Source organism: Ictidomys tridecemlineatus, chromosome 8 (assembly GCF_052094955.1).
Source record: "Ictidomys tridecemlineatus isolate mIctTri1 chromosome 8, mIctTri1.hap1, whole genome shotgun sequence".
In the NCBI taxonomy this organism is placed as follows: domain Eukaryota; kingdom Metazoa; phylum Chordata; class Mammalia; order Rodentia; family Sciuridae; genus Ictidomys; species Ictidomys tridecemlineatus.
In genome coordinates, this window is record NC_135484.1 from 107683155 (window position 1) to 107688846 (window position 5692).

At 51.8% G+C, this 5692-nt stretch overlaps 1 long non-coding RNA gene across 1 annotated transcript; it reads left to right on the top strand.

Annotated features, from left to right (window-relative positions):
* Positions 1-358: 358 nt before the first annotated feature.
* On the top strand, positions 359-2767 carry LOC144366201 (uncharacterized). The gene is made up of 2 exons (XR_013425150.1): positions 359-526; positions 2195-2767. It is a non-coding gene; the product is annotated as an uncharacterized LOC144366201 (long non-coding RNA).
* The last annotated feature ends 2925 nt before the right edge of the window (positions 2768-5692 follow it).

The window sequence follows — 5692 nt, forward strand, 5'->3', positions numbered from 1 at the left end:
CCAATCTTTGGTTTCAGTGTTGACAGTTGCTCTGTTAAGTACCCACCTCCCTGATGGTTGGTGACTTACCTGAGGCCAGAACCTGTATCCCGCCAACCCAGAGCCAGAGTGAGCCCGGGGCCTGGAGTGCCAAAGGCACACGGCAAATGTCTTTTGGGTGAATAAATGAATGAGCGTCAGTGGTTTTAAATTATCAGCGCTGCACACAGTAGGAAGCCCCAAATCCGAGGTATCATGGGCTAGTCCAGGCAAGGGTGAGCCCAAGTTCTTTCACAAGAAGTAGGCGACCTTCAGAAACCATCTGACCTTCCTGGTTTTGTTTTGGCCCCGATCCCATAGGCTAATGAGTTGGTGAGCATCCATTTATGGAGCTGCTGTGTGCAGGGCATTGGGTAGGGTGTCAGAGGATCACAGGAGAGAAATAGAAGACACAGACTCCCTGCTTTGCTTATGGTGGAATGTCCTCATCTGGAATCATCTGAGACCGATAGCAAGAAAAAATCAGGACAGGATGGACAGATCAAAGGTAGGAATGGGAAGATACAAGGAACTAGGTGCAAGTTATCTCAGGAGGTTCCCAGAGAAGGTATGCTCTGATCTATAGACTCAGGACATGAATCCCATCCACCCATTCATTGAAATAAATATTAAAATCCAGGCCATGAGAATACAGCAGTAAACAGTTACAACCCTTCCCTTGACTTGCCTACAGCCTCTCTGAGGGCCAGCGTCTAAATTCAGGTGACCATGGTATCGAAGATAAGACCTGATAGATATCGTCCACATGCCAGAAGCTGGAGGAATGGAGCATAACTCAGCAGGGCCAATCTTGAAAGAATTCTCCAAAATCTACCCAAGGATCTGCGCTTCTACAGGAGCAGCAGATCCAGGTAGCCAGAGAGGAGGCAGGAGGAGCCTGCAGGTATCCGATAGGTAAACAAGGTTAATGGTGACCTGTTGTTTTTCCAGGTTCTTGGTGACCTCACCTTTGACCAACAATTTCCTGGCACTGGCTCAGTCTGCCAAGGGGGGAAGAGGGGGAGGAAGAAGAGGGTAAACAGGAGGTAGGGCCAAAGGTGGACCTAGAAGGCAAGGGGCACATTCCAAAAAGTCTCCCCAGGCTGAGGCCTGCAGCAGAGCCCAAAGTCCAATAGGAAACCCACACCTGTGTTCCAGCCGTCGAAAATACCATAAATTCTTGATTACCTACCAATTATCCACCAGAAAGGATGCTTTGGGCTGCCTGGAACAGTTTCCCTGTCCTCGGTCTGCAGCCCAGCTTGCCGCCCCCCACTCCAGCTCCCCAGGTGCCCCCTGTGCCAAGGCCTGGACTGGCTGGAGGGAGCTGAGGAGTTCCACCTGGGCATGACCACCTCCTCCTCTTTTCCAATAGCATTAACAGCTCACAGGAGATGCTCCCCCACTCCACAGCCCTCAGCCCAGACGGTCCTGAGAACAAGGCCTTGCTAGTTTGCCATCCTGTGGCACTGCAAGAGGAGGCCCTGAAACTCCTCAGCCAGAAGTCAGGATCCTGGCTCACTCTGCCACCCACAGACTGGGTGACCTTAGGCCAGTCACCAAACCTCAGTTTTACCATCTGTTCAATAGACATGTACAGGAGGAACATGCCCAGAGCTTTTAAAAGGAGATCATGTAGATGGAATTAAATTAGGCCTCATTATTCTAAAGGCTGGGTGTTATTAGAGATCACCCAAGCTTTTAATTTTACTGATGAGGAAACTAAAGTTCAGAAGATTCAGGGACTCTCTCTCCTCACCTACCTCCTGCACCTCCTGTGACTTATCTTCTTAGCTCAGTCTGAATATGGGTCCCTGAGCTTTGGGGGACACAGGTCACTTCAAGAATCTGACGAAACCCAAGGACCTCTCTCCCCCAAACACATTCACCTGCATACCCCAGGGGGTGGGGTTCATGTGCCCCAGATTGGGGAATCTTGCTCTATGTCATTGCAGAAATGGGAGGGGCTATCACAGTCTTTAGGACACAGCTCCAAGGAAGCAGAAAGTGGTCATAAGGAAAGGCTGAATTTCCAAAAGCAAACCTCATTTAGAGTCCCCAAAGCCCAGTCTCAAGCCCCTGAGAAGAAAGTCCATGTGACCCCCCCAACTCTTCATTTCTCTGTCCTTTCCCCCCACTTATCATCTTTCAATCCATCCAAACCCCTCGCCTACAGCTTTCTCCTGATCTGGCGATATCCGTTCTGGTCTTCGGAAGTCAAACAGAATCTCGGAGACCATCTGTACAGACCTCTTTATCTCTGCAGATGAGAACTGTAAGCAACCAAAGGTATGCTGACTCGTGGAGGTCTCCCAGATAACCAGGACAGAAGTCAGCCTGCACAAACCAGCTCAGCCCCACGCGAGTATGCTGAGGACCTACTGTGTGATCTGTGCCTGGCTGGCAGGGGAGGGCCACCAAGAACCCATGAGCTATCACTAGATTGGCTGAGCACATCTAAAATCCTTGGAATGAAAGTGCAAACAGGGCCACCAGGCTCCTGATTGTGTAAGAGAGGTTGCAAAATCTCTAGAAGTTCAGCAAAGGCAGAGCCGATCATTCATTCACTCATTCATTCATTCAACAAATATTTATTGAACTTCAAGCACTAAGCAATAAGATAATCACCCAGACAAGCTTCCTGCCTTCCTGAAATCCTGGAGAGGGAGAAAGAGTCTCTAAACAAATGAATGGAATTTTGCTAAAGATAAATACTATGGGGAAAATAAAAAGGGAGAACTGCAAGCCACTTGGAGATGTCACTCATGTTGGTTGGGGGAATCAAGAGGTGACATTTGAATTGAGTCCTAAAAGGTGAGAAGAGGCATCCATGCAAAGGTGCAGAGGTAGAATGTTCCTGAAGGACGGAACAGAAAGTGCAAAGTCCCTAAGGCAGACATAAAATTGATTGGTTCAAGGAAGGGAAAGATCGGTGTGTGAGGCCTTCTGGGAGGCTAGAGCGAGGGTCAGCAGCGGAGCAGGCCAGGCCTCGGGCAGGAGAGAAAGACAGGCTTCACACAGCATGAGGGGAGGGTGAGGCAGACAGGAATCAGGGTGGTGTCAAAGCCTGTCCAGGTCGCTGGGAGGAGCAAGAATCATAGAGGCCAGAGGGGCACCAGGGAGCCCCCGAGCCCAGGCCAGGAGGTCGAAAGAGGAGAAAGAGCGACGGAAATATTTTCAAAACAGAATTGTTGATGGCGTTGCATGAGGGGTTGAGGCAAAAGGAGTGACCCCATATAAATGCTGGTCTCCGACTGCCAGAGAGGTGGCAGAGCCATTGACAGACTAAGGGAAGCCGCAGGTTCACCTGGGAAGCCAAGGCCATTGGTGTATCCGGGGAAAGCTCAGTACCCTTTGCTCACAAAACCTGTCCCCTCTGAAGGGACAGAAGGTAGAGCCACTTAAAAGATTTTGAAGGAGGCCCTGAAGGAGGGTGGAGAAACTCGGCTCTCAAAACATCCCAAGTGTCCAAAATGTGACAATCCCAAGTAAAATCCCCCAAGGACTTTCGTGGGCCGTGTGGCAGGGGAGCAGGCCCAGGGTGCCTGTCACCGGGTGGTGGTTCTATGACTCGTGTGGTCCCCGCTGACCCATCTCTATGTTATGGGGAGAGTGGCCACTGGATGTTGGTGTGGTTCTTTTTTAACGAGTCAAGAGTTCCTTTTTATTGGAGGAAAGTCCCATCTGGAATCATCTACAAAACCACCCTCTCCACACCACACTCTGTGGGAGTCATGGGCATTGGGGCACTGGGCACAGCAGCTGGCACACCCACTGGCACCTGCAATTACAGGGTGACACTGACCATCTGCCCTGTTTCTGTTGGTGTAAACTCCAGAGGGAAATGCAGCTGAGGCCTGTCTCCAGGGATTCTGGTTGAGCAAAACCAGACTCCCTCCAGCCCTGGGGCCTACGGATCTCACCAGACTGCAAGGCCTAGGCTTTGGGCCTCCACCAGCCTTACTCTCAGCCCCAGCCTCAGTCCTGCCTTTATCCGGCACCTCTGCTGACCACTGCCATGTTCTCCCTCTTTTCTCTCCCCATCCTGGCTCCTCTGTTTGGTCCTTCCTTACTTCTGACTGGAGAAGGCCTAAACTTTTTCCTCCTCGCTGGCCTGTTCTGGGTGCTGTCTTCCCTGACATCTGCCTCACGTCCCTTCCACCGACACAACAAAGTACCTTCTCTGAGCCAAACAAGTGCTGGGGGCACACCTGTGAGCGAGACACACATGATCCCAGGTCTCAAGGACCTGTCACTGCAGCTGGGGATTCAGCTCATAAATGGGGAGTGGACGGGTGAGTGGAGAGCCGGCTGGCAGTGGAGGCAGACAGAAAAGACCGTCCAACAGCAGCGACAGGTGCCATTTCACTGCTCAGCTTCCAGAGTACCCACCGTCAGGGGCTGTCCCAGGGACACGTCAGTGAGCAGCAAAGTCACCAACACGGTGCAACTTGCCGTCCAGATGAGACACCCACAGAGGACAAATCAGTCCATTTTGAAAAGTGACAATAGGAGAAGGTGATGTGTTCAGGAGAAAAAGGCAAAATGGTATAAGGTAAAAGGGATGGAAATTGGGGCAAGAAAACTATCACCAGAAAAAAAGGATGCTCAGGGCAGGCCGCACCTAGGTGATGTGTAAGCAAAGACTTGAAGAAGATGAGAGAGTGAGACCTGCAGCTATCTGGAGACAGAACATTCCAGGCCAAAGGGAAAGGCTGTAGAAAGACCCTGGGGCAGGAGCAGGCAGGCTAGGTTGGAGTCAGAACATTCCAGGTGGAGGGGAGAGGCTGTGCAAAGACCCTGGGGCAGGAGCATGCAGGTTGTGTTGGAATCAGAGAATCACAGATCCAAGTGAAAGGTATGCAGAGATTCTGGGGCAGGCGCCTGCTGACTGTGTTTAAAGGAAACACTTGTATTTTTCCTGGAAAGAGATCATGTCGGACCTTGAAAGCCATTGGAAGAACTTTGGCTTTGAAGCCGGGCACAGTGGAACATGCCTGTAATCCCAGCAGCTTGGGAGGCTGAGGCAGGAGGATCTTGAACCTTAGTAACTTAGGGAGGCCCTAAGCAACTCAGCAAGACCCTGCCTCTAAATAAAACATCAAAAGGGCTGGAGATGTGGCTCAGTGGTAAAGCACCCTGGTTTCAATCCCTGGTACCCCCCACAAAATAATTTTGCCTGCCATTGAACTTTACCTCCCAGTCTCTATCCCTCGCCCCCTCATCCTTCCTCCCTCCTCATCTCCCTCCTTTCCCTTCCCTCTCCTTCAGCCTCATCTCACAGTGATAGGGCCCTGCCTCCCAGAGCTCTCCGAAGGCAGTTGGGAGAAGCAGAGGGACACGTGCCTCGGGCTCTTCACCTCTGTGGTCAGGAGGGCCGCAGATTACAGTGTCTGGGTTGCTGTTGCTCTATAATCACCCCCGGTTCAGGTGCACCAGGACCTCGGGGCACGCCCCTGCTGGGCCAGGACTTTCTATCCTCAGCCAACCCCCATCCAACCCCCAACTCAGAGAGAGGTGGGAGAGGACAGAGAGAAGGGACTTGTGGGCCTTGAACTTTGCCCAGCCCTCAAGCCCAATGAGGACAGGGCTAGAGGGGACCCATGGTGCAGAGGACAGGCCCAAGGGAACGGTGCCTTCCAGCTCACATGGTAAGATTTGAACCCAGGATGCT